Here is a 9,692-nt window from a genome sequence, read left to right as displayed (position 1 = left end):
ATTGCACTGGCGGGATTCTGTAGTCACAGCAAGGCTGGAAAAAGAACTCTTGGACGTACTTCCACGCAAGGCAACGCTCCCCAGGGCAGGCTGTGCCGTTAGAGCTCCGGGTCCCCAGTGGCTGTGGCGGCGCCTCCACCTCCGCCTCCGCCTCCTCCTCCGCCGCCTCCACCCCCGCCCAGATCCAGTGGCCCTTTCGCTCTGGCTCAGGCAGTGGCGGTCGCAGCTGGAAGAACGCGCAGGCGCAGAGGCCGCAGCTGGCTGGCAGGGAGGCAGCGGATGCAGCAGCGGTGGCCGTAGTAGCAGCTGGCCGGGCTCGGAGCGCGAGTAGCGGACGCTATACCGCACGGGTGAGTGGAACCCTTACCTAGTCTCCCTACTTTCCAGCCGACCCCCCTGACCCCCAGCGCGATTCTTCTTTGGGAAAGGTTCAGATCCTGCGAGTGGGGACTGGAAAAGGATTCCCGAGTGGGAAGGGTAGTTGTGCTTGCATTTCCCCGCCTCCCTGTCCTGAGCAGGCTGAGGTAGTCCGCGCAGGACAAGAGAAACCGGGGGAGAAATGAAGCAGTGGGGGCTGGTGCCACAGCTGCCTAGGTAACAGAATCCAGCTGTGGGGCACAAGTGCTCCCCCCCCCCCCGGAACGCCCAGAGGAGGGAGTTGGGGGATTATTAGGGGTTCCGTAGGTGTTAGGGGCAGGAGAAGGGGTAATGAGAGCCTACCCTCGGGCACGGGCAAGAAAGTGGGCGACTTGCCTCCGGGAAGGGGAGCGGACTTGAAGTTTGATGCACCCACAGATCCTCGCGCTTTGTCCGACCCACAGGCCTGAGGACTTGGGGCAGATAATTTGGGGAGCAGGACTTGAGCTTTTGCCTTGGGGTTGGGAGGGAGGGGTCGCGGAATAGCTGGGTCCTAGAGAGTGATTTTCCGTCCCCCTGGGAAGGCAGAGCGGGAGTCCTTTTAGGGGGAGGTGCGTGGTTGTGCCGAGCTTTACATCTCTCGTCTTTCCCTTCGGGGCTGTGGAGTTGCCGAAAAAGTTCTTCCCTGTTGGGGGTGAGGGTCTTGGGGAAGGGAGGGGTGGTAGTTTAGGCTACGGATCAAGTCCGGGGTAGTGTCGGGGAGGGCGTGACAATTTATGACTTCTCCCCCCACTCTCCGACATTTTCTGACTCCCCCACCCTCCACTCCCTCCACGTGAGCATTGACCATTTTTTTTTTTTTTTTGCTTCATTGTGTTGGTGGAAATTTTAACAAAGGGAATGGCTGTTTTCTAGGCTGCAATGTGTGACAGCCGCCGGGGAGGAGGAGGGAATCGGAGCTAGTGCTTGACTGTTGACTTGGGCATGGCCCTCGGAGATTGGGTAACTTTCTTTAGGATATTAGCTCTAGAGCTGGGGCCATCTACTTCTTCTCTTCTCTCCCACCTATCCCCTTTACACCCGGTCCATTTTACAGACGTGGAGACTGAGATCCAGGGAGAAGTGACTTGCTCAAACCAAGTCACACAGGTAAGTAACATCAGAGGTGGTATTTGGCCTCAGGCACCAAAATCATCACTCTCTCCACTTTCCCAATCTTGCTGCCTACTTCTGAGGAGTGAAGGAAGTAAAGAAAATTTCCCCTTCCCCTGACATTTGATACTATTTTTGTAGGTGCCTTGATGTGGATAAACCTTAATAATAATAATAATAATAATAATAATAATAATAACAATAACAATAATAAATAACTAATAATAATAAAGTGTGAACTATAGTACAGATATGGAGTTGCTTTGAGCTACAGTCTGGTATTACGATTGTGCTGTGGATGCTAGCTATCTTTAGCTGAAGGGAGTTCAAATCCATAAAAGATTAAGGAGGGAGATTTGAGAGAACATTTTTGGAAGAGAGGTCTAAATGGCAAAGTTAAAGAGAAATTATTATGTGTGTCAAGTTTTAGGGGAGGAGCCAATTCGAAAAGCAAAGCTAGAGAACATTTGGAGAAAGAAGAGATCAAGTTGTTACCAAGGGAATGAATGGGACTGATTCAATTTAATAAACTAGTTGGTTATAGGTGGAAAACTTAAGTTTCATTATGTTAGGACCCTAAAAATGAAACAGTCCTGAGAAACAACTACAACATCACAACACTGAATCCTGGATTGTCTAAAGATTCGTGGGTTTTCATTGTCTAATTTCTGTTCTCAATGGCACACATGGTATGTGCATATGAGGATGTAGTTCAGTTCTGATGTAGATATTTTTACTCCTTTGTTCTGGTTAATACAACAAAACATTCTGGACTTCTTCCTCCTCCGCCCCTTTCCCTTCATCATTGAATCCTGTTTTACAAACACCAAATTTCAGATCTTTGTTCTGTTTAAAAGACAGCCCCATCTTCTTCCAAGTATGCTGAATACTGAGTTAGGAAGGTCTTAATCCTTTTTAAAAAATCCTTAAGATTAGTCCTTTGCAGGAAAAAAGCACCAAAGGCAGTGTTTCCTTAAAATGTAAACTTTTTGAATATTTAAATTTCCAGTGTATGTAGACTTTGGAAAATGCCTAGTGCCTAATAAGTCCCACTAATTGTTCTTAGTGATGCGATATAATCACACTAGGGGTAGGATATCATTACATTAATTTCATTATGAGTTTTAAAAACCCTAGAAGTTCAAAATGGCAGACATTTTCAAGTATTATTGGAAAACAAAAAATATTGCTAAGTTTGAAATGTTGGGAACAGGTTTTTAAAAATGGAAACACTAAGATGTGTATCTACATCAAGGCTTTGGATTAATTGAAAGAAAAGATTATTCAAAAATTCATATACCAGAAAAATGGATAAAGATTAGGAAGCAGTGTGAAGAGGGCCGAATTTGGAGTGAACTTTAAATCTTGGGTCCCATATTTACCACCGTATATCAAACCCAAATCTGCCCCTTTATTTCTTTAAATCATCAGATACTTGAAAAAATCTATCTTGTTACTCCTATGCCTTTTCTTTTCTAGGCTATACATTCCCATTTCCTGGAATCAATCCAGGTATGGCATATTACCTAGTCATCCTGTTCAGCCTCTTCTTGACCTGGCTTTCAGTTCAGTACAACAAACATTTCTTAAGCGTCTACTAAGAACAGAAGTTGCTCAGGATGAGAAACTGGTTGGGTTTCTTTCTTCCATATCTATGCAGTCACAGATTTTACTGAAGTATCTAACTTTATGTGTCAGATACTACAGGATCTATCCTCTAGGCATACAAAAGCAAAAAATAAAACATAGTGGAGGGGACGTGTGAAAAACAACATCTACACATATAAGTAAATGTAAGTTAATTTGAGGAAGGAGAAAACACTAACACTTGGAAAGGGGGAGGAAGTGGTAAGAGATCAGGAAAGGCTTCCTTGAAATTAGATGAAGTTCTGAGAGAGAGTTTTAGTTGAGTGGTGTCTCAGAAGAGGTGATGATGAAGCCAGTTCTCTTCCTAGGAGTTTGTGAAATAGAGAATTTGATTTGGGATCATTAGATCCTGTAGAAATACTAGCCATTCTTTCCAAATCTTGACTTTCCCCATCAAGATTTTGCTATATTTCAGGTTGGCATGAGAAATTGGGAAGTTTTGTGGAAGCTGCAGAAAAAATTTAGAAATTCAGAAAATATATGTATTATATAATATCAACTCAGATTTTACAATAAGGTACTGTAAACACCTTATAAAAGAACAAGAAAAAAAATTGAGACTTCTTCTCTGGTATGAAGGGTGGACCAAAAATGATTTTTCCAGGTCATGGGGGTACTGTACCCCTAACTCCAAAGATGTGAAAAGGATAACTATTAATATTATTATGGAAGGGAGAATGGTAAGGTATTAAGTGCCTGTTATGTGGTACACACTATACTAACCACTTGCCAAATGCTTATTTGATCCTCCCAACAACCCTGGGAGATAGATGCTATTATTATCCCCATATTACAGTTGAGGAAACCAAGGCATCTAGAGGTTAAGTGACTTGCCCAGGGTCACATAGCCAGTAAGTATCTGAGGATAGATTTGAACTCTGGTTTTACTGACTCCAGATCCAGCTCTGTATTCACTTATCACAGTTACCTCTGTTAACCTGGAAATTAAGGAAACAATCAATATAGGAGAGAGAAATAAGGTCTTTCATGGGGCAGAGGAATTATAGCTCACAAAGCTCAGAAGCTAGGAATACCCAAAGATGGGAACCAAGGACCAGGTTTTTATGAGGTAACAGAACTGAGGGAGCTATGAAACTGCCCTTGGGAAAAGTAAGTTTCTCACGGACGGCAACTATTTAAATGAATTTAAATGAATCCTTTTACATAATAACCTAAAGTCCGGGAAGTAGGCTTGGGAATCTTTGGGAGGGGATAGTTCGTTTGGGGGAGATCCATAAGCAATCCTGAGCCTGGAATTAACAAAGATTGGTTAGCCTCAGGCAATTCATTTGCCTGGGAAAAGGGGACTGGGTGGGGAATCAGTTCTCAGTAAATTTTGCTGTTCTCACCTCAATGGAAGGGGATCTTGGAGGCCACTCAGTTCATAACCAAGTGACATTTTAAGTGACTTGTCCAAGATTGATAGTTTATGGGGAAGGCAGGCCCAAATGAAGGTGGCTTTTTGTTTGTTTGATTGGTTTTTTTGGATCGAGGGGAGGAGAGACCTGGTCATATGTGTACCAAGTAGAGAAGGAGCCAGTGGATAGGGAGAGATTGTAGATGAGATTGGGAATGATAGATGAGGTAATTTCCTAAAGGAGACAGGATAGAGTTGGGATCAAGGGTACCAGAAAAGGTGTTGGCATCACCAAGGATAAAGAAAGGCCTCTTTGAACATCAGAGAAAGAACCAAAATGGATAATGTGGAAAGTTTTTGAAATAGAGTAAGCAAGAAGGGGAGCTTGATACAGATGGCCTATGTTTTCATTAATTCATCTAACGAATATTTAAATATTTTCTCAATGACAGGTTCTTGTGCTAGGCTCAAGGGGCTTTATTAGGAGCTGCAACAAAGTAAAAATAAAATGTAAGCAAAAAGTAATTTAGTGGAGTCCCAGGAGGCTTGGCAGAAGGCATCAGGGAGATCTGGATAGACCTTGTACACTTAAGGTGAGCCTTGAAAGAAGCCAGAGGTGAGAAAAGGAGTGCATTCTAGGCAAGGAGGATAACTGCAAAGGAACAAAGATAGGAAATGGAATATCGTACAAGGCAAACAGCAAGGAGGGTGTTTCGGCTGGAAATGAAGTTTGCAGTAAACTTAGACCTGCTGGAGCCAGATTGTTAAGGCTTTAAATGACAAGTAGAGAAGTTTGCTTGATCCTAGAAGCAAGAGGGAGTCACTGCAAGTTCTAGATGGAGAGAGTGTTGAGGTCACACCTTTGCTTTAGGGATTTTGTCAGCTTTGAGGAAAAAGGACAAATTAGAAAGGGAAAGCTTGGAGGCTGGGAGACAATTAGGAGGCTATTACTGTAGTCCAGGTGAAAAAGCTAGCCTTAGAACCGGGAAAACCTGAGGCTGAGTTCCCATGATACAGCCTATGTGATCATGGGCAAGTCCCCAAATGAGAGCTTCAGGTCTCCTATTTATAAAATGGGGATATTACTTTCCACTACCTAACCTTTTGGGGTTGTTTTAAGAAAGACACTTTGTAAGACATAGGCAGGGTAGGGAAAAGCACTGGACCTATTATCGCTCTATTAAATCTCCCTAGTGAGGAAACAAACTTGGGCGTGTTCTTTGCATTTCTAGGCTTAGAGAGCTGTCAAAAGCAGTGATTTAAAACTCTTAATAGAATAGTGGGCCTCTTAACCTTGTATGTGGATCCTCCTTAGCCTTCCTATTGATTTAGAAAACCACATTAACATAATCTATGTTCTATTGTATTTTTATTTATTTGTTAAATATTTCCCAATTGCATTTTTTTTTTTTTTTTTGGTGAGGCAATGAGGGTTAAGTGACTTGCCCAGAGTCACACAATTAGTAAGTGTGAAGTGTCTGAGGCAGGATTTGAACTCAGGTCCTCCTGAATCCAGGGCTGCCCCTCCCAATTGCATTTTAATGGGGGAGAGAGAGAGAGAGAGCGCGAGAGAATGAATGAATGAATGAATGAATGAATGAATATATGAGTATGAGAATGAGAGAGAGAGAGAGATGTCTCTGGACTAGATAAAAACCAAGTGACCTGCCAGCATCTAACAGGTGGGACTTGAATCCAGGTTTTTCTCTGTTCCAAGACCAGCTTTCTGTTCACTCAACCTTGTTGCTTCTCTCCAGACATTGAACAAGTTACAAATCTACCTCCTTTTACTCCAGCTCATATTTTTCATCTTGTTCTGAAGGATAGCAAGAGACTTTGTTGAAATCCACCTCCACTATTTCTACAACATTCCCCTAATATGGGAGAGAATAAGATGAGTCTGGCATGACCTATATATGAAGAAGCCATGCTGGCTTTTATTAATAACTACAGTTATCCCTTCCCCATCGTGGTTTCAGTATATTGAGGATCGGCATAAGAAATTAAATGGGAATTTGGGGGGAGTTTTTCGGAAGCCACAGACAGCAACACAAAAGCCAGTAGACAATACAGAGCCTATGACCAAATACTTAACCCAAATCTTTCAATATGGTACTGTAAACACCCCAGAAAAGAAAAAGAAAAATTCAGACTTCTTTTCTCCTACAAAGGGAGAACCAAAAAATTTTACACAGTTTTTCCAGATCTTGGGGGTGCCTTAGTCCCTGTGATGTGGAGGGATAACTCTACTTTCTTTTTTGAATGCTCACAAGGCATCATTCCATTGATAATGTGCTGTATAGATGATGGAAGATACTTCCCTCCCTTTCAGGAAAGTAATGGGAGATTTTTGGGTGCAGAATGTTGCATGTATTGGCAGACAAGTTCACTGTTGGTTGTGTTTGCTTCATTGTCTTTGTTTTGTTTTAAGGGAGGGCTCATTGTGGGGGAAGTGAGATGAGGTAAGTTATATCCAGGAATAAATTTTCTTTAAAACACATCAAAACAAGTGTTTTGGAATTTTGCCAAGAATAGAAGCCGGGCTGATTGATTGGTCTTGTTAATCATGAGAATAAGCCCCCAAATCTGAAATAGTTTTAAAAAGAAATTAATTTGCTCATTTAGTAGAGGAAGAAAGCCAGAAGAAGGTTCCGCTTCTCTGTCTCTGTGAGGTTTAAATTATAAACGTTTTCAAAGAAAAGTACCAGCATTAGAACTACGGTTGCAGGTAAGCTATTTTGTAGAAAGGACAGTACCCTGTCAAGGTCCATTGATACATATATAAATAAGCATTAACATTCAAATTGAGGTTCATTGAGGTGAAAATAGAAACATTCATATATGGGAAACCCAAAACATAAACTCTGGGTGCACGCAAGATCTTGGGTGAGATCCAAGTATTCCCTGAAGCTACTTGGCTTGCCAGGGAGTGTCTTCAACATCAACCAATTTGTAGCCACATCAAGCTAAGTTCAAATAATATTAAGAAATAAGGTTTTCTGAGCAAAATAATAAACTATTTCTCTATAGTTTCTAGTTTGCAGTCAATAAATAAACATTTATTAAGCAGCACCTGTTTGCCAGGCACTATGCTAAGCCCTGGAGATTTAGACAGTCCCTGCTTTCAAGGAGCTCACAGTTTAATGGGAGAGACAAAATGCAGAAATACTGTAAAACAAGATAATATGCCAGATAATGTGGAGATAATCTGAGAGGGAAAGGCACTAAGATTAAGGAGGACTGAGAAAAGCTTTTTGCTGAAGGTGGGGCTTTGTTGTTCTTCAGACTTTTCTGAGACCCCATTTGGGTTTTCTTGGCAGAGATAGCAGAGTGGTTTGCCATTTCCACCTCTAGCTCATTTTTTTTTTGGGGGGGGGTTGAGGCAATTGGGGTTAAGTGACTTGCCCAAGGTCACACAGCTAGTAAGTGTCAAGTGTCTGAGGCTGGATTTGAACTCAGGTCCTCCTGACTCCAGGGCCGGTGCTTTATCCGCTGCACCACCTAGCTGCCCTCTAGCTCATTTTACAGGTAAGGAACTGAGGCAGAAAGGGTTAAGTAACTTGCCCATGGTCACACAACTAGCAAGAGTCCACATTTGAATTCAGGAAGAGTCTACCTTACTCCAGGCCCAGCAGTCTATCCACTGTACTGTGTAACTGCCAGGTGGGACTTTAGCTGAGACTTGAAAGCAAAGGAAACTAGAGTAAAGAGGGAGGTCCCTAAGAGGAGAGTTCCAATGAAAATTCAGTGTTTTGTTCACTAAGTCGAATAATACTTTTGGGGTAAGGAGTAAAGAGACCAGAAAGGTATGTGTATGGAAGCAGGTAATGAAGGGTTTGAATGCCAAAGAAAAGATTTAATATTTGACCCTGAAGGCATCTGGGATCATTGGGGTTGATTGAATAGAGGGTTGACAAACCTGAATTTTATGAAGATCACTTAGACAATTAACTGGAGGAAGGATTATAGTGGAGAGAGACTTGTGTTTGCCAACTCTACTCTCCTCCCTCTTTTAAAAGTGGGATGTTTGTTTTCTTGTCCTAGACCACTTTTCCCTTTCTCCAAAATTTTTAAAAGATCAGTGATGGTGGCTTAGTTCATTCAGAACTTGTATTTTTAAAAATGCAAATTCCTGCATTAATTTCCTGTGCATTCATATTACTCCTTTTAGGCTTTTCTTTTTAGACTTTTTTTCTTCCTAATTTTCTGAATTTCATTTTTTTAGAACTTTTCATCTCAAGATGAGAGGTATGGTAGCATTGTGGCTAGAGCCAGTCTCAAAGCCTGGAACACCTGTGTTCAATTTCTTCCCTTGCTACATATACTGGTTCTGTGTGACCTTGGGATCACTTAACTTCTCAATGCCCTAGCAACTGACTGAGATGATTAGCTTCAGGGAAGGTTCTGATGTGCTTCCTTTCCTGGGAGCTTCTTGTGTAGTGCATTGTCTCTGACCTCATTCACATAGCTCTTCCATTCTCCTGGCAGTTTTGATTCCCAGCAAATGGCTACTGTCTTTCCTCAGGGTCCTAGGGAGCCTGGGTATTTTTCTACTACTATTGCTTAGGAGTCTTCATTCATTATGTTCCTCCAGTGTGTATCTACCAGTTCTCATCTCCCCAGTAGCAATTAACCAGTTAATAGCAATTATCTTTTATGAAGGGGATATATTTATGAGAAATTATAACAAGCATAGGAGGACAAAAACATCCCCAAACTGGGAATACACTCCACTCTACATATACACCTTGGTCCCTGGGGAGAGTGATCTCAAACTTCAAGTGGTGGTTGTAAAACATCCCCCTTACCAAGGTTACTTCTGGCTGCATGCCACAGTAGTGATAGCTAGCATTTATTTAGGCTTTTAAAGTTGGCAAAGCACTTTACAAAGGTTATCTCATAAGAGAAGGATGAGCTGCTCCTTTGACTAATAGACAACATTATTTCCGTGATGGGCTGGTTTCCGCTGCTACTGGCTCCTGTGGCAGAGGGGAACTTTGAAACTCCCAACATCAGAACAGAGAAAACCTGTCTCTGATATTCATTCAGGAAAGAGGCATTCAGGAGGAGAGACAGCCTAAGGTCCCTGTTTTACCTGGAAGCTCATGGCAGTTCTCTTCTTGCTTATCACCAGGGAAGAAGTAGACTCCATCTGTTCTAGCCTTTTTTATGTGCGTTA

The 9,692-nt window shown here is 42.3% G+C and overlaps 1 protein-coding gene across 1 annotated transcript in view; it reads left to right on the top strand.

The window, feature by feature from the left end:
* The first annotated feature begins 237 nt into the window (after positions 1–237).
* The window catches only part of PRRG1 (proline rich and Gla domain 1), a 139,708-nt gene continuing 130,253 nt past the window's right edge, over positions 238–9,692 (top strand). The window contains exons 1-2 of the mRNA XM_043999182.1: positions 238–350; positions 1,454–1,506. The gene's annotated coding sequence lies outside the window, so the exon portion shown is untranslated. The remainder of the gene's footprint in view (positions 351–1,453; positions 1,507–9,692) is intronic.

The sequence above is a fragment of the Dromiciops gliroides genome, chromosome 3, assembly GCF_019393635.1.
Source record: "Dromiciops gliroides isolate mDroGli1 chromosome 3, mDroGli1.pri, whole genome shotgun sequence".
NCBI classification, from domain to species: domain Eukaryota; kingdom Metazoa; phylum Chordata; class Mammalia; order Microbiotheria; family Microbiotheriidae; genus Dromiciops; species Dromiciops gliroides.
This window is presented reverse-complemented; position numbering and strand designations above follow the sequence as displayed.